The sequence below is a fragment of the Anomaloglossus baeobatrachus genome, chromosome 5, assembly GCF_048569485.1.
Source record: "Anomaloglossus baeobatrachus isolate aAnoBae1 chromosome 5, aAnoBae1.hap1, whole genome shotgun sequence".
NCBI lineage: Eukaryota > Metazoa > Chordata > Amphibia > Anura > Aromobatidae > Anomaloglossus > Anomaloglossus baeobatrachus.
Window position 1 is genome coordinate 325,274,150 of NC_134357.1, and position 27,633 is coordinate 325,301,782.

Below are 27,633 nucleotides of genomic sequence, written 5' to 3' on the forward strand. Positions count from 1 at the left end.
CCCCTAGTAATTTGTATGCCTTGCAGTAAAGTGTTTTTCCCCCAGTAATGTGTATGCCTCTCAGTGACGTGTTTGCCCTTCGGTAACATGTATGCCTCTCAGTAATGTGTATGCCTCCCCCAGTAATGTCTATGCCCCAAGCCTCCCCCGTGATGTATAAACTGTAGCCCCCAGCCCTTCCAGTGATATACTGTACACCCCAGCCCATCCTTTGATGTATATACTGTAGCCCCTAGCCCTTCCTGTGATGTATATACTGTAGCCCCAGCCCTTCCTGTGATGTATATACTGTAGCTCCCAGCCCTTCCTGGAATGTATATACTGTAGCCCCAGCCCTTCCTGTGATGTATATACTGTAGAACCAGCCCCTCCTGTGATGTAAATTCTGTAGCCCCCAGCCCCTCTTGTGATGTATATACTATAGCCCCCAGCCTACCCATGTGATGTATATACTGTAGCCCCAGCCCCTCCTGTGATGTGTATATACTATAGCCCCCAGCCTCCCCTGTGATGTATATACTGTAGCCGACAGCCTCTCCTGGGCTGTATAAACTGTAGCCCCCAGCCCCTTCTATGATGTATATACTGTAGCCCTACAGCTCCTCCAGTGATGTATATACGGTAGCCCCTAGCCTCTCCTGTGCTGTATATATTGTATCCCCCAGCTCCTCCTGTATAATATAGCCCTAACCCTTCCTGTGATGTGTATACTGTAGCCCCTAACCCTTCCTGTGATGTATATACTGTAGCCCCCAGTCACTCTTGTGATGTATATACTGTAGCAACCAGCTCTTCCTGTGATGTATATACTTTAGCCCCCAGCCCCTCCTGTGATGAATATACTGTAGCCCCAGCCCCTCCTGTGATGTATATACTATAGCCCCCCAGCCTCCCCTGTGATTTATATACTGTAGCCTCAAGAATCCCCTGTGATGTACTGTACATACAGCAATCTCACTGTGCATGGCTAGGTCTATTAAAGTGATGTCAATCCTGCAGCGCATCCTGGACATGTCCAGAAGGAGCTGGACAGAGAAAAGCTGGGGAGGTGAGTGAGGCTGCTGCCGACTTCCCCATATTAATATATCTAATATGTCTGTGATGTGTGCATGTATGATGTGTATATCTATGTATGTCAGTGTATATGATTGTGTACATATTTGTCTGTTTATATGTATTTTAGGGAATTTGTCTTCAGATATGTAAATGTACATATACCTGTATCTGTATGTATCTGTTTATGTGCATTTCTCTTTGTGCATGGGACCCACTGAGACTTTTTTGTCCGGGCCCACATAAACCTGGAGCTAGCCCTGAGTAAGTCGGTGTCCCTGCTGGGGAGAGACAAGTCGGTGCAGGGACACCGGCGTAACAATTAGGTATTAATCAGATCATCTGGGATAATGTATACCAGAAAATTGGTGCAGCATGAGAGAATTCTTTGAGCTGGAAGTGAGAGGTTTGGCTTATGGAGGCTGTTAGGGGCACTTTGCACACTAAGACATCGCAAGCCGATGCTTGCGATGCCGAGCGCGATAGTCCCCGCCCCCGTCGCAGCTGCGATATCATGGTGATAGCTGGCGTAGCGAACATTATCGCTACGCCAGCTTCACATGCACTCACTTGCCCTGCGACGTCGCTCTGGCCAGCAAACCGCCTCCTTCCTAAGGGGGCGGGTTGTGCGGCGTCATAGCGACGTCACACGGCAGGCGGCCAATAGAAGCGGAGGGGCGGAGATGAGAGGGACGTAAACATCCCGCCCACCTCCTTCCTTCCGCATAGCTGGCGTGAGCTGCAGGACGCAGGTAGGAGATGTTCCTCGCTCCTGCGGCTTCACACACAGCGATGTGTGATGCCGCTGGAACAAGGAACAACATCGTAACATCGGTCATTTCCAAATTATGGACATGACCGACGCTACACCGATGATACGATTACGATGATTTTGCGCTCGTTAATCGTATCAAAAAGGCTTTACACACTACGATATCGCCTGCGGATGTGCTTCACTTTCAATTTGACCCCACCGACATTGCACCTGCGATGTCGTAGTGTGAAAAGTGCCCCTTAGGCTTATATCAGTTGCAGAATGGAGAGCACAAATAGGGTAATAGAAAGAGATGAGGGAGGAGATGTATAGTGCTTCAGAACTGTGGGGAACTTTGTTGCTGAAAGAAATAAGTTTATATTGTGCTTTGTAGGGGGATGGGTTACCAATGCAATGACTGGCACAAGGCGGAGGCATCAGTGTAGCAGCTGGACAAAAGACATATACTCCTCCTCTTTTTACCACCTCCAGTGTGGTTTAGGGTTTAAATATTGTATAATTTGTTTTGCTACTGAATGGTAATAATATTTGCCTAATAAAACAATAATTATTGGTTAATCTGTCACAAATCAAGTTCCATTAAGGGAAACACTGCAATTTAAAATGTCTTTTAAGAGCCCAAATGATTATGACACTAAATACAGATCGTCATATAGTATGCTCAGATATGTGTCACCATATCAGATGATAATATTATCAGTACCTGCATACTTTTTTTTCCCTATACGTCCTCTCATTGTGACTTTATAGATAATAAATTCTAACTTATCCATAAATATACACCTAAATGGCTTTAACTTGTAAAATAACAAATCTGATGATGTTACAGCTACCCTCCACTTTAAAGCAGCCCAAAGACAGATAATTAATAACATCTAATTGTAAGCTTTATATGAGCCCGGTCTGACAATCTTGGCAAAAAGCACTTGCTGACTTCAAAGATTTATGATTATAACTCCCCATTATAGGATCAGTGCAAGCCGTAGGTGGAGACACCAGATATACAAGATTCTAAAAATAATTTGTGCAGACACTTTATGTCAACATCTACAGCCTAGAATCTGTTCTCATTCTGCATTATGTAACAATTGTCACTACAAGCTGTGAGGCAGGGTAGTCAAATGATTCGGGGTCAGATACCAAGAGAGCATGTTGTGAACTAAGGGAATAGCAAAAGCTGTAGTCAGGTCACGATCCCTGATCAGAATACCAGGAGGATAGTGGATCAAAGCAAAGGAACAAGGCAAACAAATGATCAGAGGAGGTTCAAGCTCTGGCAGCAACAGATCAGAACACAGAGCACAGATGAAGGAAGCCAACATACACCAATGAGCAAAATGCTACTGGCAGAGATCTGGGAATAACTACTCAGCTAAGTAGCTGGGCAAGCAAAGAGAACAGGGAGCACCTGAATAAGCCCTGCACAGCCTAGTCTCAGATTGGATGACTGAGCGGTCACTCACCAAACTGACAACTCAGCAAAGCCCTAATTCCATAGTGCAGCAAACTGTAACTATTTTGTCACAACAGTACCCCCTTCTTCTAGAGGGGGTCACTAGGCCCCCAGGTTTCTCGGGAAACCTATGATGGAAAGCCCTGTCCAAACTATCGGCCCTCACAGAACAAGCTAGAACCCAGGATATCTCCTCGGGTCCTTATCCCTTCCAAAGAACCAGATATTGGAGGGAATTCCGGATCTTCCTAGAATCCATGATCCGCTGCACTTTTTACTCTAAATCTTCATCAACAGAAACTGGAGGAGGCAGGGATAAGGGAGACAACACTGAAGGAACAAATTCTTTTATGGCCTCTTTCACACGTTTGTGAAAAACCACGCACGTTTTTCACGGACGTGTCAGAGGTGCGTTTTGCCCTCCGTGAGCCGTGTTTATGGGCTACGTGTGTTCTCCGTGATAACACACGGAGAATGGGAACTTTCTACTCACCTGTCCCTGGCATCGCTGTCCGTGGTGCTGATCTTTGGTCTCTGGTCCTGCCGACTCCCCGCTGCTGCAGCTTCCGGCCGCAGTGAAGTGAATATTCAATGAGCATAATGAGCGGCGGTCGGCAGCAAGTGACAGCAGCAGCAGAGACTGCAGGGCTGGAAAAGGTGAGTAAAGTTTTGTTTTTTTTTCTCACAGACATATGTCTTCTCTCCGGTGTGTGTCACACGGAACACATCCATGTGGTCTGTTTGCATAACGTGTGACACGTTTGCGTTCTTTGTGACACCCGTGATGCTGGAGAGAAAACGGACATGTCGGCGTGAGAAACACACGGACACACATAAATACGGAACGGACACACGTTCTGTGCGCAAATACTTACGTGTGTCCAAAATCATAGGAATACCTAGGTCTACGTGTATACGTGTCTCCGGTACGTGAGAAAACTGCCAAACGTGTACCAGAGGCACGTACGTGTGAAAGAGGCCTAACAGGGATATGGGGAAAACATTAGGACTATGAAGAGATTGAGTAAATTTTACTCTAAGGGCTACCGGATTGACTACCTCCAGAATATCATGTGATACCTAAAAAAATTGCGCACCACGACTAAGTAAACCATAAGTATAATTTGTATTAATTAATTTGTCAATAAAAACAACATAAAAAAGATGAGCAGAATATCACACAGTGTGGTATCAAATGGGGGTACCAGCACATGTACCAATATATTGCAATGTACTAAAGTACATTAATAATGCAGCAGTATATGTAGGATGGATATACAAATATGCTACATACCACTAAGATTATTCATATACATTTTACTCAGGTATCTTGGTACAACTGTGGCGCCCCTGACCTGGTCAGGCACCACTGAGTACTGCACCCATGCTGGGGACAGTACAAAACAGGTAATCCAGAAGGCTGACCGAGGTGTGACTACACAGGCGCATAGTGATCAGGTCTCACACATGTACCTTTGGGAGGACCCCTGGGGATCCCAGGAGGGGGCGAGGCCTCCATCTCCACTCAAGGGGTGTGGTAGAGAGCCTGGTTGCTAGGTGGCGTAGGCAGGCACAAAGGGAAAAGAGAAGGAGGAGTCTGAAGCAGAGTGTGGAGGGGTGAGGAGCATGGAAGTGGAGCTCAGACAGGAGCAGCAGGGCAGGTCCCACAAGTGAGCCGGTTTAGTGTGCAGCTCAGGGAGAGCAGAAGCCGACCCTGGAGCTGTTGCAGTCTAACAGCGTCCGCGCAGTGACTACTGACGGGGGAGAACGGTCACCTAGTGGTGCCATCTGAAATCCACACAAGGCTAAAGAGAGAGCAACGGAGTGGAGAGTAAGAGGACTGCTAGGGAGGTACCAGGCCCGCAGGGGTAACAGGTCCCAGTGCAGAGATAGATCCCGTTTTCTTCTGCCAAACCTGCCTGAGGGGGCACTTCAAACCCCCAAGACAACACCACAGAGTCCGCAGCCACGTAGCAAAGTGAGGGCCCATAGTTCACAGGAGGCAAGCAGCCGGAGTGACCTGGTCCAGGCTACAAGCAAACGGGCCGAAACGAGGGGAGCAGCAACTTCCCTGGGTGACCCCCATAGGGACTGCAAGTCGGGGTTACCACAAACAACAGAAGGGCTAAGGAAGGCGAGTCAGTAGCCACCCTCACAAGTCAGCCTGAAGGACGCCTGGTTCCAGCCTGGTTCATCCCAGCTATGCCCGGGTTACTCACCCTGCCACCCTCAGTGAGTAAAACCCTGGAAAGACATTCTGCTTGTGCGTGTGAGTCATTCTGCGACTTGTAGTTCCACACATCTACACGGGGCCCTGGGGCATGCCTCACTCTCAGGAGGCTATTACAACTGACTGCACCCACTATCGGCCCCAGGCACCCCTAACCTGCAGTGGCGGTCTCCACTGACCGCAATTCTGAGAGTGGCGTCACGACAATCAAAATAGAGGATTTCCTACCTGTGACAAGATCCAGCCGCGTGGAGTCCCTGAAGGTAATGCACAGCTGCACCGACACCGCACCTCGGGGCCCCACATGTCTGGCGTCACGAACAGGATAAGGACTAGACCTGTTCAGACAGGTGACCATGTGCCTGGGCGGTCCGCTTGAAAAATTGGAAGCGCCGCCATATTGCCACCATGAAAAGCGCGCTGAAAAACAACACCAGCCCGCGCTGGGAGAAGTTACCGCCCACGAAGAGGTGTGGCTACCCAGAGATCCCCTGCAGGGTCCTGGTCTCGCAAGTGATGAGAGCGGAGGCGTGCAGGGACGTCGGGAAGGAAAGGGAGCCAGAAGCCTGCTGCTGGAAAAGGCAGAGCAGAGACTGATAAGCCTGCTGTTGGGAGAAGAGTTCAAGGCAGTGAAGGAACTGGCACTGAGGCTGCAAGGAAGAGTCGGAGGCCTGCTGCTGAGAAAAGATCTGCAGAGCAGCGACGACGTGGTGAAGATGGCGTCTGAAGATAGGAGCCCAGAGCCGGGTTCCGCTGCCTGGTGGTCCTGGGAGCTTGCCCAGTTCAGTAACCGACTGGAAGCGAGGATCGTGCAGCAGATCCGAGAGGGACGTGCGGAGCTGCAGGAGATGGCTGCGGCGGTTCAGGCCTACGAGAGGGGAACCGCACGACGGGTGCCAGACCGAGCAGCGACGACTCAGACCCCGACGATGCTACCGATGGGTGAGTCCTGTGATGCCCCTGCCAGCGCGAGTGCCCCGACCCCTGCTGACATGCCTGCGGTCCCTGGAGAGATGCCCGGCGCGGCGGCGCTGACCCAGGCCGCAGCCATGCCAGGTGCAGCCCGCCAACCCCAGGCCGCCGCAGCGATGCCCTGCCCGGCCCGCAAAGATCCGGCTGCCACAGCGACCCTTCTCCATGCTGCAGGTGTGGCGCTGACCCAGGCCGCCGCCAAGTCAGGTGCGGTCCGCCAAGCCCAGACCGCTGCAGCGACGCCCAGCCCGGCCCGCCAAGAACCGGCCACAACAGCGAAGTTTTGACAAGTTTTGCAACGTTTACAAGTTCAAGAAATGTGCCCACATGAACTAATGTGAGAAACCTCTTTTTGCACTCTGAAAAATGAACCTTAAGGCTATGAACTGGCTATAGCCACAAACTCTCGCAGTGTAAATAGTTACCCCAGAGGTACCACCACCAGAGACAGCCTGTTTAGGGGCCTGGCTCGCCTGCAACCAGGGAGCACGCCTGTTTATGGGGCCTGGCTCTCCACCACAAAGAGGGTACCTGGTCGGCACCAACTGTGGAGGCTGCCTCTACATCCTGCTAGAAGAGGCTGAAGGCGCGGCTCCACCAGGCCAGGTATACCCTGAAACCACCAAACCACGAAAGCCGCCTCTACATCCTGCCAGAAGTGGCTGAAGGCACGGCCAACGGGAGAGGCAGATTGGAGGAAAGGTCTGGGGAAACGGATGGCCCAGACCTTGTTACCAAAAGAAACCGGTGACCTGCCTCCTGAGAGGGTTTTGGGGTGGGTTAACGGACTTGTGGGTGGAGGGTGGTGATGTATGGTACCTGGTGGTTTTAAAATGTTTTACTGTTTCACGCATTTTAAAATGTTGTCTTGCAGCCCGAGGACGTGCTGGTGATAACTAAGGGGGAATGTGGCGCCCCTGACCTGGTCAGGCACCACTGAGTACTGCACCCATGCTGGGGACAGTACAAAACAGGTAATCCAGAAGGCTGACCGAGGTGTGACTACACAGGCGCATAGTGATCAGGTCTCACACATGTACCTTTGGGAGGACCCCTGGGGATCCCAGGAGGGGGCGAGGCTTCCATCTCCACTCAAGGGGTGTGGTAGAGAGCCTGGTTGCTAGGTGGCGTAGGCAGGCACAAAGGGAAAAGAGAAGGAGGAGTCTGAAGCAGAGTGTGGAGGGGTGAGGAGCATGGAAGTGGAGCTCAGACAGGAGCAGCAGGGCAGGTCCCACCAGTGAGCCGGTTTAGTGTGAAGCTCAGGGAGAGCAGAAGCCGACCCTGGAGCTGTTGCAGTCTAACAGCGTCCGCGCAGTGACTACTGACGGGGGAGAATGGTCACCTAGTGGTGCCGTCTGAAATCCACACAAGGCTAAAGAGAGAGCAACGGAGTGGAGAGTAAGAGGACTGCTAGGGAGGTACCAGGCCCGCAGGGGTAACAGGTCCCAGTGCAGAGATAGATCCAGTTTTCTTCTGCCAAACCTGCCTGAGGGGGCACTTCAAACCCCCAAGACAACACCACAGAGTCCGCAGCCACGTAGCAAAGTGAGGGCCCATAGTTCACAGGAGGCAAGCAGCCGGAGTGACCTGGTCCAGGCTACAAGCAAACGGGCCGAAACGAGGGGAGCAGCAACTTCCCTGGGTGACCCCCATAGGGACTGCAAGTCGGGGTTACCACAAACAACAGAAGGGCTAAGGAAGGCGAGTCAGTAGCCACCCTCACAAGTCAGCCTGAAGGACGCCTGGTTCCAGCCTGGTTCATCCCAGCTATGCCCGGGTTACTCACCCTGCCACCCTCAGTGAGTAAAACCCTGGAAAGACATTCTGCTTGTGCGTGTGAGTCATTCTGCGACTTGTAGTTCCACACATCTACACGAGGCCCTGGGGCATGCCTCACTCTCAGGAGGCTATTACAACTGACTGCACCCACTATCGGCCCCAGGCACCCCTAACCTGCAGTGGCGGTCTCCACTGACCGCAATTCTGAGAGTGGCGTCACGACAATCAAAATAGAGGATTTCCTACCTGTGACAAGATCCAGCCGCGTGGAGTCCCTGAAGGTAATGCACAGCTGCACCGACACCGCACCTCGGGGCCCCACACAACCATTCCAGAAAGCTAATGAATTTGTACAGCAAAACACCAATGTTCATAGTTGATCATATGAAAATAATAATATCTGCCAAATGATCAAAACCAATACCCCTACAATAACAAGCTGATAATCATGCAGAAATATTGAACCGCTAACATTACATAGACCTGAATGCCTGGTTATGCTGCTAGTCCAGGTAAATCCCACTGCTGCATTTTTTTTATATAGAAAAAAACTATATATAAATTGTACCTGAATGTGCTATGGTGCCCCCTCTCCTGACGCACATTTCAGTGTATTGCCTTTCTCAAGGGAGGTAGTAGTGTGTGAGCCCAGAGCAAAGCGTCAGGATATACTGGTCCTGGATCAATAGCACAGCCCTCACGTCATGGAGAGGATGCCACCTCTGTTTGGTGCATGACGGTACCGACGTGTCCATCAGAAGAGCGCGTCACTAGGGGTGGGCGTAAATGCCGTCATCCATAAGAGAATAGGAAAGTGGATACACTAGTGTGCATGCGCACAGACGGCACTCAACTGTGATGTACCGAATACAAGCTAGGTACCGCATTCACCTGTGTAAATGGATGGAACTGCCCTGTAACAATTCTAGATGTAACACAGCATTAAATAAATTTGTGATGCAAACATATATTACAGAACAAATAGCTGTCAGCTAAAACAGCCACATATATTAGAAGAACACCAACCTAAAATATGATATTAACCAGATATTAAGATGCATCAAGCAGCGACGGTATATATATATTGAAAAGCCAATCATGCAAAACATGGGAAAGCTAAAATAATATAAAAAAACCTGAGAATGTAAAAAATTGTTATGCATAAATGATCCATGGAGATAAGCACCCCATTTAAAAAATGTGTAAGTGAGCAATGTGCAGCAATGAACCATACTAGAAATGATGGTCACAATGCAGATAAGATGCTAAATATTAGCAATGTAAATCACATGTAATTGCAATGTAATCATACACTCTCCATACATACAGTAGTTCACTGCACACTCCAAAAGCGTGCCAAGTGAACCACACACAACAAAACCTGCCATGGTGAATGTGAGAGACATTAATAAGTAATAGTAAGGAGATGTTCCTCGCTCCTGCGGTGTGATACACAGCGATGTGTGCTGCCGCAGGAACGAGGAACAACATCGTTAATTAGAAGAGAACCATTTTTTGTTTTAGGACGACCTCTCTGCGGCAAACAATTTTGGCCGCTTTTGCGATCGTTTTAGGTTGCACAAAAGTGTCGCACGCAGCGATATCGTTAATGACGCCGGATGTGCGTCACTAACGACGTGACCCCGACGATAAAACATTAACAATATCGTAGCGTGTAAAGCCCCCTATAGGCTGCAGAGCAAAACTATAACAAGCACAGGAATGCAAGTGCATCGAGCAGATATAGTGTCTCCGGAAACCAGAACAAGGCTGATGGGAATTAACCCCTGACATGATCAGGCCGGGTCTGGAAAACTCTGGAGCAGAGAATACCGGTCCTGGATCATGACAATGTGTTTAATAGGGGGGGGGGGGGCATAATTTGGGGTGATACAATTCAAGTTATGCATCAACATCTTAAACCCGTCTGCATTCCAAATCATCAAATCATGAGTCATACAGTTAGGTCCAGAAATATTTGGACAGTGACACAAGTTTTGTTATTTTAGCTGTTTACAAAAACATGTTCAGAAATACAATTATATATATAATATGGGCTGAAAGTGCACACTCCCAGCTGCAATATGATAGTTTTCACATCCAAATCGGAGAAAGGGTTTAGGAATCATAGCTCTGTAATGCATAGCCTCCTCTTTTTCAAGGGACCAAAAGTAATTGGACAAGGGACTCTAAGGGCTGCAATTAACTCTGAAGGCGTCTCCCTCGTTAACCTGTAATCAATGAAGTAGTTAAAAGGTCTGGGGTTGATTACAGGTGTGTGGTTTTGCATTTGGAAGCTGTTGCTGTGACCAGACAACATGCGGTCTAAGGAACTCTCAATTGAGGTGAAGCAGAACATCCTGAGGCTGAAAAAAAGAAAAAATCCATCAGAGAGATAGCAGACATGCTTGGAGTAGCAAAATCAACAGTCGGGTACATTCTGAGAAAAAAGGAATTGACTGGTGAGCTTGGGAACTCAAAAAGGCCTGGACGTCCACAGATGACAACAGTGGTGGATGATCGCCGCATACTTTCTTTGGTGAAGAAGAACCCGTTCACAACATCAACTGAAGTCCAGAACACTCTCAGTGAAGTAGGTGTATCTGTCTCTAAATCAACAGTAAAGAGAAGACTCCATGAAAGTAAATACAAAGGGTTCACATCTAGATGCAAACCATTCATCAATTCCAAAAATAGACAGGCCAGAGTTAAATTTGCTGAAAAACACCTCATGAAGCCAGCTCAGTTCTGGAAAAGTATTCTATGGACAGATGAAACCAAGATCAACCTGTACCAGAATGATGGGAAGAAAAAAGTTTGGAGAAGAAAGGGAACGGCACATGATCTAAGGCATACCACATCCTCTGTAAATGTAAAACATGGTGGAGGCAACGTGATGGCATGGGCATGCATGGCTTTCAATGGCACTGGGTCACTTGTGTTTATTGATGACATAACAGCAGACAAGAGTAGCCGGATGAATTCTGAAGTGTATCGGGATATACTTTCAGCCCAGATTCAGCCAAATGCCGCAAAGTTGATCGGACGGCGCTTCATAGTACAGATGGACAATGACCCCAAGCATACAGCCAAAGCTACCCAGGAGTTCATGAGTGCAAAAAAGTGGAACATTCTGCAATGGCCAAGTCAATCACCAGATCTTAACCCAATTGAGCATGCATTTCACTTGCTCAAATCCAGACTTAAGATGGAAAGACCCACAAACAAGCAAGACCTGAAGGCTGTGGCTGTAAAGGCCTGGCAAAGCATTAAGAAGGAGGAAACCCAGCGTTTGGTGATGTCCATGGGTTCCAGACTTAAGGCAGTGATTGCCTCCAAAGGATTCGCAACAAAATATTGAAACTAAAAAAATTTTTTTGGGTTTGGTTTATTTGTCCAATTACTTTTGACCTCCTAAAATGTGGAGTGTTTGTAAAGAAATGTGTACAATTCTTACAATTTCTATCAGATATTTTTGTTCAAACCTTCAAATTAAACGTTGCAATCTGCACTTGAATTCTGTTGTAGAGGTTTCATTTCAAATCCAATGTGGTGGCATGCAGAGCCCAACTCGCGAAAATTGTGTCACTGTCCAAATATTTCTGGACCTATCTGTATGTTGGGCATGAATGCTATCTTAAACTACACAGACCAGAGAGATGGCTGCGGCTCTGAGTAGAAAAGATGACTGGTTTAATCACTGAAGTGCAGATACATTTATAGAAATCAGTTGGCTAGGAGCCAAGAATACGTAACACTTCTCCTACTGGGTAAACGGCAAAAAGAGCTTATTCTGAGATATATATGTATATGTGTTTCATCATTTTATATTAAGCTAAGTCAGCATGAATCACGAAAGTCTCATGATCAGAAAGTCCTGTATCTGAGTACAGTTCAAACACCATTTTGAGTCCTTTTCAGGATATCTTCATATAATACTGAATACTGATCATAACAGTCCATAACCATGTCCATAACTTGTTAAACCCCTAAAAAAATGCATATTGTGTGTGAGAAAAATGCTACAATATAATGATAAAGCCCAAGGCAAGAGGGATCATATCATTGGAGATACAGTATATGGTGATAAAAAAGAGAAGCCACATGGCCAGTGAGGACAGAGAACATCCAAAAGTGTGTAAGTGACAAAAGTGCTGTGAGAAAAAAAAAAGGAGGAAAGAGGAAAGGGGAGGCAAAAAATTGCTAATGACAATTATTTAATGTCCCATATATTACATTATTAAGGCAATTGGCCAAAATCTTGAAACCACGTGTGGCCATGTAATCCATCATTGGGACAATGAACCCGATCTTGAAACCATATACAGTCATATAGTTGGTTATTAGGATGGTGAATACGATTTTCAAGCTACTCAGAGGTCTGGACAAGGTGGAAAATTACCAAACTATAAGTATAAAATAACAGTTAAAATCAAATAAAACAATTCCAAATGAATTAAAACTAAACAAAGTGAACAAGACTACTGACAAACCACAACAAACTTTAGAAAAATAAAAAGAAAGAAGCAAATCAGAGAAATGAAGAATAATTTAAGGTCTCATTAAGGCCCAGTGGTGGTAATTTACGGAGAGTCCAGATTCAGGTTGCCTCTTTTTGAGCAAGGATTTGAGCATGATTATCTCCCCATTCCCACAGGTCAGTTTGAATAAAATCAATCCCCTTGGCCTGAAAACCAGACGGGTCAAAAGCATGATAAAGATTGGAGTGCTTTGGGAGGGTTTTGAGTTGGTCTATTTTATCCTAATTAGCTGCTACTATAATATCCGTGATGTGCTCCCTAAATCTCACTTTCATGGCTCTAGTTGTGAGACCAATGTAGATCCTTGAGTAGAGGCATGTCTCATGATAAACAACTGATTGGGCAGAGCAGGAGATAGTGTGCGTGATATTATATTCTACTGCTTCAGAGGATAAACATGTATCGCTCCTCTCTATATTAGGACACCACACAATTCCCACAAAGTGCACAACCCCAACGTTGAAGTGTGCCCACTGGAGAGATCAGGATCTGATTTCACGGTGAATAATAACAACACCTAACTAGATGGTCACCAAGATTACGAGACTGCCAAGCTGAAACCAAAAGTTGCAGAGTTAAGAACCATTCCAATGTTGGATCTGCCAACAGAATTGGTCAATATTTTTTAACCCCTTAACGACCGCGTGCAGTAAAAGTATGTCCCTGCGGTCATAGTGTTAATCCCACCCGGCTGCCATGGGCGCATGTCAGCTGATTTGTACAGCTGCTATGTGTGCCAGCCAGGCACGAGCAGATCCATGATCTGACTGTACTTGTTAACCCCATAAATGGAGCTGTCAAAATTAAAAAAAAAAAAAAAGTTTTGAAAAATTTAAAAAACAAAAAGCCTAAAAGTTCGAATCACACCCCTTCCACTCCATTGAAAATTAAAGGGTTAAAAAATAAAAAATATACACACATTTGGTAGCACCACGTTGAGAAATGCCCGATCTATCAAAATATAAAATCAATTAATCTAATCGGTAAATGGCGTAGCGGGCAAAAAAATTCCAAATGCCAAAATTACGTTATTTTGTTGCAGCAAAGTTTGCGCAAAATTCAATAACAGGCAATCAAAATATAGCATCTGCACATAAATGATACCATCAAAAATGTCAGCTTGAGACGCAAAAAATAAGCCATCACTGAGCCCAAGATCCCAAACAATGAGAATGCTATAATTTGTGGCAAATGTCGCAAAATGTGCACCACTTTTTTTGGACAAACTTCTATATTGACTGAAAAATAAAAAAGTTACAACTCTGGAAGAAGAATGGCGAAAAAAACCCTGGAAAACACAAAATTGGCCGGTCGTGAAGGGGTTAAGGATGTCTAACATCAATTTTCATTGAGAATGATACCGAGTCACTAATCTGACCTGTGGTGTATAACTGTTTTGAGAGCTGGATATAGTAATTCTTGTCTTTGTATATGTTTGGGTCTGTTGTATGCTAATTTTATACTTCTTTTAGGGGTGCTTCACACATAGCGAGATCGCTACCGAAATCGCTGCTACGGCACGGTTTTGGTGACGCAACAGTGACCTCATTAGCGATCTCGCTGTGTGTGACACTGAGCAGCGATCTGGCCCCTGCTGCGAGATCGCTGCTCATTATTACACACAGCCCTGGTTCGTTTTCTTCAAAGGCGCTCTCCCGCTCTGACATACAGATCGCTGTGTGTGACAGCGAGAGAGCGACGAAATGAAGCGAGCAGGGAGCAGGAGCCGGCATCTGGCAGCTGCGGTAAGCTGTAACCAGGGTAAACATCGGGTAACCAAGGTGGTTACCCGATATTTACCTTAGTTACCAGCCTCCGCAGCTCTCACGCTGCCTGTGCTGCCGGCTCCGGCTCTCTGCACATGTAGCTGCTGTACACATCGGGTTAATTAACCCGATGTGTACTGTAGCTAGGAGAGCAAGGAGCCAGCGCTAAGCAGTGTGCGCGGCTCCCTGCTCTCTGCACATGTAGCTGCAGTACACATCGGGTTAATTAACCCGATGTGTACTGTAGCTAGGAGAGCAAGGAGCCAGCGCTAAGCAGTGTGCGCGGCTCCCTGCTCTCTGCACATGTAGCGATGTTATGATCGCTGCTGCGTCGCTGTGTTTGACAGCTAAGCAGCGATCATAACAGCGACTTACCAGGTCGCTGTTATGTCACAGAAAATGGTGACGTAACAGCGACGTCGTTGTCGCTGTCGCTATGTGTGAAGCACCCCTTACTGTATCCGCACTGAATAAATATTTTCCTGAGATCTCTAGCTTGATCTTCAAACAATTGGTCTGTTGACCAAGTTCGTTTCAATCTGAAGAACTGTCCAATGGTGACAGAGTTGACCACATGTCAAGGGTGGGATGATGACGCGTCTAAAAGTGAGTTCATTGCTGTCTCCTCACAATGTACAGTATATCAGATTGTACAAATCCATACCTGTCCTTCATGACCAATACATCCTGAAATTCTGTCTGCGGTGCATTAAATTTGAAGGTGAGATGTAAATTTAGGCTGTTGGAGTTCAACTCCTGGAAAAATACAGAAAGTTCTTCAGGAGTGTCTTGCCAGATCAAGAACACATCATCTAATGTACCGGGTACAAAAAAAAAAATCACCCCGTCCATTGATGAGTTCTGATCTGATGAGAAAAGATCTCTCTCCCACAGCCCCAGGAACAGGTTAGCATAGTAGGGCATGCACACCGCTTCCATGGCCGTTTCCTGGAGCTGTAGGTAGATGGATCTGAAACGCCTGCGCCGGGGCCTGCAGGGATGGCATGGTCACCAGGCCGGTGGTATTCGGGGTCAGGCTCTGAGTGGCCTGACCCAGTTTCCGTCACCCCAGCGGGTTTCAATAAAAGGAAAGTCTCAAAGTCAGTCCGGTGTTACAAGGGGGATGAAAGGAGGGTAACAGGGTTCCTGGGGAGCTTGCCATAACTCACGGCGGCCACTGAGGTCTCGGCCTCCTCTGCCACCACTCTCCCCCAGGAAACAGTACAGGACGGGAACGGGGGATGCAAGCAGCGCCACCCGTGGTGTGCGGCCAGGTGTTCAGCCACCGCTGCACAGTCTCTCTCCGGGGCAGATGTTATAAGCAGCCAGATGGAATCGCTCCCCACGGGTGGAGCGGGGGAGCCCCGGGAGGTTAATGAGACCCAGGGCAACAGTCCTCAGGGACACCGGGGGCACGTGGCGGTAGCATTACTCACACCAGTCATGGAGTGCGGTTCCAGTTTTTCTTTATTAAAAGTCCATTCCACATCGCACCCGGGTGCTGGTCCTCGCCGCCTGTAATCTCTGGTTGGTCCAGGGCAAGTAGGAGGAAGGGGTCTAGTAAGGTGATCTGGGGGTCCCTCTCTTTCGGTGCGTTAATGCTATCCCCGTGGCATGGCGCATCTTGGGGTCCTGCAGCCATTCTGTCTCTCTCTTGCCCGGTAGCGTACAACACCAACTGCCACCGGGTACAACACTCTCCAAAGATCCCCAGTCCTCAGCTCCATTCCCTTCCTCAGATGTTATCAGCCCTGGTCTCGTGGCATCTCCTCAGCAGGGAGCTCTCAGCCTCAGGTCTGTGCTCTATCACAGCCTGTCTCGTTCTGATCAACTTTCTGTGTGTTCTGCACTGTACTCACTCCTATTCAGTTGCAGGGGCGTTACAGATCCATTAAATAAAAAGAAGTTATGTGTAAGCAGGATGAATATCTTCTGCTGACGCAAAAAGTTTGTCATTGAGAGAAAAAAGGAAACCGCTTTGAGTCCTTCACTGTAGCTTATGCTAACATAGAGAGACTCTATATTACACGTTACTAGTAACATATCATCTTCCACATGGAGGGTATCAATTTTCCTAAGGAAATCTGGTGTATCCCGTGTAAAGGATGGAATTGTCTCCACCAAAGAATTGAGAACAGAGTCTATATATTTCCCAATCTTTTCAGTCATTCCACCAATCCCCTGAGGTAATAGGCTTAGTAGAGGAAGGTCATGAACTTCCTTGGTAATAACATTTTTCTCAAAGGCAGATTGAAGAATCTAGAGACATTCACTCGTAAAGGATGACAGTGTATTGTAGGTTAGGTTCTTATAACATAATCGATCCTTAAGCAACCTCCCAGCTTCAGCTTCATACATGTCTGTAAACCTTTCAACAATATTCCCACATCTCGTACGTTTTTGAGACACTTAAGGCAATTATTTTCTTCAGAGGATAGATTGTTATTGAAGATGTTTTTTGGTATATCTTGTAATTCGGTGGAAACCATTTGAACAGAATCTTCCACATTAGAACAAAAAGACAGTGGTGGGAATTTCTTAGACTTAGGTCGAATACAAGTGGGGATCTTACCTAATGATGGCTTAGTATGTTCCCTTGTGAGATCCTCCAAGATTTGTACCGCTGCTTGCACATTGAGCATCGGAATTTTTTTCTGCAATTTCTCATTCTGATACCATTTTTTAAACAGTAGTGACTAGAGATGAGCGAACCGGTCCCGGTTCGGCTCGAGGTCGGTTCGCCGAACGGAGGTCCCGTTCGAGTTCGGCTCGTCGAACGTTCGACGAACCGAACTCGAACTGCATAGGAAACAATGGCAGGCAATCACAAACACATAAAAACACCTAGAAAACACCCTCAAAGGTGTCCAAAAGGTGACAAACAACTCACAACACAACACAAACACATGGGAAAGTGACAAGGACATATACTCATGCGAAAACAAAACAGCTGGACAAGGAAAAAGAGGAGGACACACAGATATATGAGTATATGCAAGGAAACATCGATTCCATTATTGTGCAACTTGAGCCCTGCTCATTTTAGGCTTCCAAACTTGATAAATTGCCTGAGCTCGCCACGTACGCCTTGGGGATCTTGTCGTGTCCTGCAGCCAGCACTCTCTCGGAACCTGTCTTCAGTGCTGCTGGGGGTGTGCTGGCAGATAAGCACACGCGTCTGTCCACTGACAATGTGGACATGGCTCTCAGAGGACTTTTCTTCCCCTGGGTCAGCCAGGGGACGGGAAAGGCACGCGTATTTTTGAGAGTGCTTCATGCAAAGCATCTTTTTCTTTTTCAAAAGGGGGCTCAACCGATGCCAGTCAAGTGGGGTGTGTGTGGCCCAGTTAGTGGAAACGAGGGAGACAGTGGTTGGAGTCCCCTTCGCTGTGTTTCTAAAAGAACCAAGATGAACAAGTCATGGCTCTCAGAGGACTTTTCTTCCCCTGGGTCAGCCAGGAGACGGGAAAGGCACGCGTATTTTTGAGAGTGCTTCATGCAAAGCATCTTTTTCTTTTTCAAAAGGGGGCTCAACCGATGCCAGTCAAGTGGGGTGTGTGTGGCCCAGTTAGTGGCAACGAGGGAGACTGTGGTTGGAGTCCCCTTACTGTGTTTTACATGCTTTTAGAAGGGCATGACATGGCTTAGAGGTTGACTTTCAGCATCTGAAAACTGTTGGCTACCAAAATGCTGCCTTTCCAACCATTTTAACCGAGGATTTTCGAGACCTTATGCCCATCGCAGTGCCCCAAGAGCCGATGCCCAGGCGCCACTCCTTCTCCAACAAAGGCGTGCACGCCCTACACCAGCATGTCGCACTAAACATCACTGATTCCTTGAGAAACTCTGTGTGACAGGGTGCATTTCACCACAGATAATTGGCCCAGTAAGCATGGACAGGGGCGTTACATGTCGCTGACTGGGCAATGGGTTACTGTGGGGAGAGATGGAGAAGGGTCTGCTGTACAAGTCTTTCCGTCCCCACGAGTTGTTTCAATCCTTCTTCTGTATGTAGAAGTTAATACACTGCTTCTGCCTCTTCAACCTCGTGTGGGTCCTCCACCTTGGCGCAAACCCTGTGTGGTCAGGCCACCCTTCCTTGTAACTGCGCACAAGGACTACCACACACCTCCTTACTATGCTGGCAGCAGAGCTCAATGCCATCAGGCGGTCAAAGGTTTACTTTGAAATGTATGGGAAATGTGAGTCACAACGCTGAGAAGTTGTGGACGGTTAGCTCTGGAGACCGAGTTTCATCAATGGTTGTCTCCACTCAACCAGCAGCCAGGGAAGGCCGGGTGCGACAATGATGCAAACATGGGTGCGGCCCTTCGCTGTGACAATGTGACACACGTGCCTTGTGTGGTTCACGTGTTGAACCTGGTTGTCCAGCAATTTTTAAAGCACTATCCTGGCCCACATGGCCTTCTGCAGAGAGCACGGTGTAACGCCTACCTTGATCCACACACTCAGATGGGCTGTAAATGATAGGCTAGAAGGAAGCCACTCACCAAGCAGGACCCCTAGAACCCTGAAATCCTTTAACCCCTATACAGGGATTAGGAATTACACAGGGCCCAAGGTGATTAATACCTGTGGAAGGCTGCAGTTCCAGAGAATAGTAGTTAGGCAGGGTCAAAACATTAATTGAGGAACAGGACCAGAATGGGACGGCCAGGACTTAATCAGAAAACAAGCAGAGGTGAAATGCGGATCGGCCAACAAGGGACATAAACAGCAAGCAGGAAAAGTAGTCAGGTAACAAGCACACAAAATCATAAAACTGAACTGGGGGTAAAATTAACCAGAGGTTCATAGCTATGTCTGGCAGTGGTCTGCAGACAGGATGGGCATAAAAAAGGGTGTGGTGTCTTCCCATTGGTTGTAGCTGAATGATGGTACTTCATCTGTGAGATACCCACCAGCTACATTCAGCCAGAGATTCTGCATCTGTCAAGGTAATGCAGCCCAGTGGGTGAGCATAACCTGCGTCCACCTGCGCCGCTGGCATCGACTCCTCTCCCATCATCAGCACTATGCATGGAAGGAACACGTTGTCACCTGGCGACCGGAGTACAAATTGACGGAGCGTACTCCGTTGGTGACTTAACAGCCGTGTGCGGCAATGATGCAAACCTGGCTGCGGGCCATCATCAGGGCAATGTGACACACGTGCCTTGTATGGCTCACGTGTTGAACCTAATTCTCCAGCAATTTTTAAAACACCATCCCGGCCTACATGGCCTTGTGCAGCGGGCACGCTCGCTATGTGCTCACTTCCATCGTGCGCACACAGCAGCTCAACAACTTTCGTCGCTACAGAAGTCTTTAGGTCTGGTGGTTAAACGCCTGAAATGCGATGTGCCGACACGCAGGAATTTGAATCTGCACATGTTGCAGCGTTTGTGGCAGCACCGCCGAACCCTGCTGCAATACGTTATGACATATAGCCTGGGATAACTTGATCCAGAGGTGGTGCAGATCACTCTGCTGGAGTGGTGTCAGATCAAGGACCTATGCACCCTGCTACACAGTTTACAAATGTCGACGAAGATGTTTAGCACTGGCAATGTCATTTTCAGTGTGACAATTCTGGTCATCTACATGATGGAGCACACTGTAATTATTATTCGGAGTCAGGTGTTGGGACAAGAGGAAGGGGAGGAAGTACAGGAGGAGTCATATGCGGAAGGGATAACAAGTTCTACGAGGTCCAGATGGTCAGCGGCACCTATGCGGCAGTCATGGTGAGGGAGAGGGATTAACAAGGGCGCATAGTATCAGCAAAAAGTGTTGAGGAAGGTGCAGGAGCCCATGAAGAAATGGAGGACGAACTGGCGATGGGCATGGAAGACTCAGCAGATGAGTGAGAGCTTGCTCACATTTCGGTTGTGCGAGGTTGGGGGGAGAGGGCAGAGGAAGGAAGCACGATTCTCACCTCTCTGCCACCAACACACCAAGGACTTGGTCCTCCTGGATGCACAAGACACATGAGCGCCTTCTTGCTGCACTACCTACAACATGACCCTCGGATTGTACGAATTCGAAGTAATGCTAACTACTGGGTTGCCACACTGTTAGATCCCCGGTACAAGACAAAATTTGGCGAAATAATTCCTGCCATAGAAAGGGACGCACGTATACAGGAGTATCTGCAGAAGGTGGTACGCAATCTTAGATCTGCTTTTCCAGTAAACACCAGTGCTGCACAGAGTGAATCTCAACGCTTTGTCATGGATAGGAGGAAATGGTCTTTTACTTGTCCACATCTGAGGGACCGAGGGCTGGCTGCTGTGCTGAGATGGCATTGAGTACGGTGTCCCTGCAGAGTTGCACTTTTGGTCATATACAAAATGAGTTGAAAAAGGACAGATGCTGGTGGAAAGGGGAACAGGTGTGTTGGAAAGGGGAAAAAAGTTTTCGTCTGTGGGTTTGGTGGTTAAGCAAAAGTAACATTTGCTGAAGAAACACCATCTGTTACAGTGGGACTGACAGATTTGGATAAGGTGGTATATACTAAGTTACCGCTATATAACGAAAATTAATAAGAAAAGAAAGAGAAAGGTATATATCCCCATCAGCAGTCAATGTCCACCGTGCTTCCAGATGGAAAAGGAGAGGTTGGCAACTGGAAGGTTAGGTGGAGGATACAGAGCTGTGTGGCTATGAAACTAATAGTAGCCTGAACCGAGTTAGACACCACTCGGATCTGGAGACTGGGAGCCCTGTTAGCGTCACAGGGTCCACACACCCACCCAGCCCAGGAACTCCCTGTTAACATCATAGGGGCCATTGAGTACGCTGACCGTGTGCATTGGGGCCACACCTGTGGACAGCAGGCGCATCAGCAGCAGCAGGCCTGTTAATGCCACTGGGCTGCACAAGCAGGACTTGTAGGACAGGAGCTGGTCTTAACCGTTCTGCGTTACCAACTGTGGTGGAGGCCTGCATCGACGCCCTATCCCTGCCTAGCTCTGGCCTAAAGCCGCAATGGGTTCAACACATGGAGGTGTGCTCTTTCGGAGCATAATAGAAGACTGCGCACCTCCTTGTTGGCTCCAGCCCGTTTGATAACCTGGGTCCGCCCCAAACCAAGGTGGACCACAATGCACCTCCAGGAGACAAAAGCAGAGTGACACATCATGAGTGGCATAACTAGCGTCCTATTTGGAACCGTAACTTCAATAATGACCTCATGGCTGCCACGACACAAACACCTCACCAGTCATCGTCTGACCATCAATAATGAGGTGACAAGTCATAGGGGCGGGCCTCTGCAAGCCATTTGGGAGTGGCCTGGCCACATCGTCAGGACACTTGATGCCCTGTGGTCTATATGGGCCCCCCACATCAGGGGCAGGGCCAAAGAGTTCATTACCGGACCTAGTCTCTGATGCAGTAAGTGCCTGAGCATGGTCAGTAGCATGAAATACAGTCTCTGAAAAAAGACTATCAGCTTTAGCATGGTGTCTAGGCACAAAACAGGACTTAGACCCGGCACGGAATGCAAGTACCTGTGCAAAGAGGCTTTTCGCACTAAGTGTGAGAGCATGCGCTGTATCCCGAAATGAAGACTTAGCCTCAGGAATGGCACAGTCAGGCTGAGCATACTCACTAGGCGAAACACTGTAGTTAGGCTGCGGCTGGGGTAAATTGCACACGCATGCGCACTAGCTGCCTCTCCACACTTAGATGTGGAGGAGAAATTGCTCTTCGGGTGTGGACTTGGAGATGCTGTCTATGAACAGAAGGAAAAGCTAAAGGTGTGTGTTACAGCAAGGAGCCACCGCGGAAACACTTCGTTCAATTGTAAGGGGAGTCATTTTGGAGTTTGGTGAGGAGTACCGTAACGCCAGTGAGCAGCATCCTGTGCCACAGACTAACATTCTTACGGTGCTGTCTATACTGCTTACCGTGAGAGGAGCGTAAAGTCTGTATTTCTGGCAACTGGACATCACAGTACCCGGGTACGGTAGGCTGTGCCCAGACAATAATGTGGGCACGCAACACTTTGTTTTATTAGCAAAACACATATCTGTTCTGGGTAGGCCGACTGTTTATAGACAATAAGACTTGCTGCCTCTGCACTGTCAAATTGTCACGTACAGTTTAAATCATAGAGAGACAGCGACACATGTTTGCATTGACTGTTGATTTTCAAGATTTCCATGACTGTGTTGCAGAGCTGTGTGGTTTGCATTCACACTGTTATCATGTGCCTTATCTGTGAGGCTTCAGCTAACAAGGGTATTCAGGAGGGGTAATGTGTTTTGTCTATGTTTACGTAGATAACTGGGAAGCTCTTGTGATTCGCCACTGGTAAGTCGTGTTCGCACACACACACACACACGCACAAACACACAATTACTGCTTCGCAGAGGGATTAGCAGGTAGTAGGCAACAGAATAGATTGTTCAATTATTTAAATTGTATGCATGGTTCTTATTGTTTGTTTTGGTAAAGTTAAACAATCATTTATCAACCCAACTGCCTAGAGTCCTTTTTCTGTTGCCTGGTTTTGCTGCATACTTTACCCGCAACAGGGAGTGTGATTGGCAGGTCATCACTTGTTTTGGAAGTGGAAACAGATGGTATTGTTGAGCTGTCAGACATCGAGAAAACCAACATTGGATGCAGGCTACATTATATCCACACCTGCACCTTCGTCACAGATTGACTGGACTACCTGCATTTAATAATTGCATTCCAGAAATGGAAAGGAGTGTAGAATGCACATGTGTTGTACCTTGCTTGGCAGCAAAGGAACACTAACTTTGTATTACAGACAATTTTAGGAAGGCAGAAAAAGAGTCAGCTCTTTGGGCAAATTAAATAGCGTGGCAAAAGTGGACAGGTGGGTACAGTGGCCGTGTTCTGTGGGTACCAGGACAGTAAAGGAAGCCTCACTTTCTATCCCTCCGAATGATCAAATGCAGCAAGGAATTCCCTGAGTTTGCTATAAAATTAACGTAGCAAAATGTGCATGAGGGTGTCATGCAGAGGTGCTGCACATAGATTTGCACCAGTGGGGCACTAATGGAGTACAACAGCCACTTCTTGTATGCCACTAAATGGCAGCATTTTTTGCTATCATTATAGCTTATTAAAAACAGAGCAGGAGGGTGTCACGCAGAGGTACTAGAAATAGCTTGGCACCAGTGGGACAATAATGGAAGACAACAGCCAGTTCTTGTATGCCACTAAATGGCAGCATTTTTTGCTATCATTATAGCTTATTAAAAACAGAGCAGGAGGGTGTCATGCAGAGGAGCTAGAAATAGCTTGGCACCAGTGGGACAATAATGGAATACAACAGCCAGTTCTTGTATGCCACTAAATGGCAGCATTTTTTGCTATCATTATAGCTTATTAAAAACAGAGCAGGAGGGTGTCATGCAGAGGTGCTGCACATAGATTTGCACCAGTGGGACAATAATGGAATACAACAGCCAGTTCTTGTATGCCACTAAGTTTACTCAGTCTTTGGTATTATAATGGCTTAGTAACAATGAGATTGAGTGTGCAATGCAGGCAGACGTGCTGCAAATATCTTTGCACTAGTGGGACAATACAGAAGTCCAACAGCCACTTTTAGGATGCCACTAAATGGCAGCATTTTTTGCTATCATTATAGCTTATTAAAAACAGAGCATGAGGGTGTCATGCAGAGGTGCTGCACATAGATTTGCACCAGTGGGGCACTAATGGAGTACAACAGCCACTTCTTGTATGCCACTAAATGGCAGCATTTTTTGCTATCATTATAGCATATTAAAAACAGAGCAGGAGGGTGTAATGCAGAGGTGCTGCACATAGTTTTGCACCAGTGGGGCACTAATGGAATACAACAGCCAGTTCTTGTATGCCACTAAATGGCAGCATTTCTTGCTATCATTATAGCTTATTAAAAACAGAGCAGGAGGGTGTCATGCAGAGGTGCTGCACATAGATTTGCACCAGTGGGGCACTAATGGAGTACAACAGCCACTTCTTGTATGCCACTAAATGGCAGCATTTTTTGCTATCATTATAGCTTATTAAAAACAGAGCAGGAGTGTGTCATGCAGAGGTGCTAGAAATAGCTTGGCACCAGTGGGACACTAATGAAGTCCAACAGCCACTTTTAGGATGCCACTAAGCTTCCTCAGTTTTTGCTAGTATAATGGCTTAGTAACAAATGAGCTTGAGTGTGCAATGCAGGCAGACGTGCTGCAAATATCTTTGCACTAGTGGGACAATACAGAAGTCCAACAGCCACTTTTAGGATGCCACTAAGTTTCCTCAGTGTTTGCTAGTATAATGGCTTAGTAACAATGAGTTTGAGTGTGCAAAGGGCAGGAGGGTACAGTGGCAGGGTTGTGGGTCTTGGTAGAGGAAAGGAAGCCTCCCTTTCTATCCCTCCTAATGGGGAAATGCAGCGAGGAAATCCCTGACCTTAGCTACACAGACGCTGTCATCTTGTGTAGCTGTTAAAATTTGTTTTCACGGCCCTGACTGTCACCTATGGCTCTGACCCTGCCGGTATTAGCCCTTAAAAGGACTAATAGAAACTTCTATCCCTATTCTGTATAGCGCTGTGTATAGAGCGTACACAGCAGTATCGGAGACAGGAGCTACGCCAGCGGTGACTGACACCAAGACGCAGAAGGCAGATAATGGCGTGCTGGAGGAAAATGTCCGTTTTTATAATGCATGGACATGTGACATGGACATCCTATCACACATGCCGTTGCTTCTCTGGCTAAAAGTCCACTTAACTGTGTGTGTGTCTGGGATTGGCTGACATGCTGGCCCGCCCCACTACACGCGCGCGCTTAGGGAAGGAAGACAAGGAAAAAAAAAAAATGGCGATCGCCATTATCCATACAGCAGTGATCTGAATGCGCTGTTCCCGCACACAATACACTGAAATTTCATAATAGTGTGAGTCACAGAGTGACTTACACTATTACAGCGGAAAGCCAGCTAGTAATTAGCTTGTCTTTTTGCTGCTAGAACCGTTCTCGAACGTATCTAGAACTATCGAGCTTTAGCAAAAAGCTCGAGTTCTAGTTCGATCTAGAACAGCCCCCAAAATCACTCGAGCCACGAACTGGAGAACCTCGAACCGCGAACCACGCTCAACTCTAGTCGCAGCATGCTGTGATTGTTTTCTTGGTCCGATTGGGGCCGAGTAAATAATCACTCATGAGTTCTTGGACATAAGTTAATATTGGTCCGAGTGAAATGGGATGTTTTAGCGCATTCCACTCGGTCCGATTTTCATATCGTGTGGATTAGGCCTATTACCTGCCGAATTATTCCTATCAGCCAATTTTTTACAAAGCTGAGCCACCACAATATTATTTTGAACATCTCTCCAGACATCCCTAGTTTCTGTATGGCCACCTCTACTCATGGACACCCAGAACTCATCCTAGAAAATTCACCAAAATGAGGATTAAAGCCATAGTTACAAAAAATGGTAAGGTTCTAGTTTTAGTGGTCTGATTTACCAGAATATTAAAGGTGAAGACAACAAGTGGTAAATATGAGGACCAGTTCTCCTGCCAGGCTGCAACATAACATCTTAAAATTTGCTCCAACTGATTTGTCCTCTCTGTTTGACTGTTGGTTTCAGGGTGGTAAGCAGAAGAAAAAGACAATCAATCTCCAATTTCTAACAAAACTCTCCTTAATCTGGAGAAAAATTGCAGCCCCCTATTAGACACAGTGTTCAGAGGAATGCCATGCCATCTTATCACATGACTGATAACCTGGAAAGCGTTTTGACATTAGGTAACCCTGATAATGCAATGAAGTAGGCCTTTTTTAAGGAATTTATAGACTACCACCCAAATAACAGTTTCCAACCAGACAAAGGAAAATCAATAATGAACTGACAATGTGTCCACAGTCTTTCAGGAATTGACAATGAAGTCAATTCCCTGGCTGGCCAGCTGTGATAGATTTTAGCAAGTTCACAAGCAAATACAAAATCTTTAATAACATACATGGATGACTAGCAAAAGAGTGTAACAATAGTTTTCTGGGTAGCTGTGACCCCAGGTTGACCAATCAAAATGTAACCATGAAATTATTACAGTAGATGTAATCTCAGGTACACAGGAACAAAAAATTTGGAACCTAGAGGTGTGGAAAGTGCCAACAACTGGGTTTCACTGATCTCTGCTTCCATCTCTGAGGATACCAAAGAAAGCACAATACCATGGGGAAGAATGGAGGATAGAGGTTCTGGAGAAGAAGCTGAATTGAGGCTGTGTGACAAAGCATTAGTTGCATTCTTAGAACCCGGCCTGTGTGGATAGAAAAATTGAATCAAAATAGAACTGCAGCATCCTCTCAAGCCATTCACTATGTGTCAGATTTGTACTCTCTTCTGCTGGTTCCCTGGATATTCTTAAAAATGTGTGCTTCAACTCACAGAAATTGCTTTTGGCACTTAATCTGCTGCTGTTGCTGCTAATGTTTCTGCAATGACGACTCAACATTCCGGGGTTGGAAGTCTAGAACTGCAATGCACACTGTTGGGAACGTCGTCTGTGTGGGTGCTGTTCTGAAGCTCCCTCTGGTAGCCAGGAATGGTAGTGGAGCTAAATCTGAGCCATTGACTCAGACAGGGGTCGATGTTAATTGGGAATTGGGGAAGTCATATTGCAGACAAGTCTGGTCTATATAGGAGAGCACTTTCTGCCCAGCTGATGCTGGTTATAATTGTATATTCCCAGTCTCTGTTCCTGGCCTGGAGATTTGCCCTTTCCGGAATCCCTGAGCAAGACTTCTGCAGATAAGTTTCAGTTTTTACCCTGATTTCTGGTTTACACCTTAGACTGTTGTTTTTCCCTTGTTTTGCTGTGTATCTGTTTTCTTGCAGGTGAAGTTTTGTTTCTATTGTGTTGTGAGCATGGGGGTTTCCCCTGGGCTGGCTCTCCTGCAGGAGAAGGGATTTTTATCCCTGTCTGATTTGATTATTTGCTTTGTTGTATTTTGTGTTCTTTTGGACTTTTGTTCTCCCATTATTTACAGGAGTACCTGATATAGTGGGGGTGAGGTCGTATGACCTC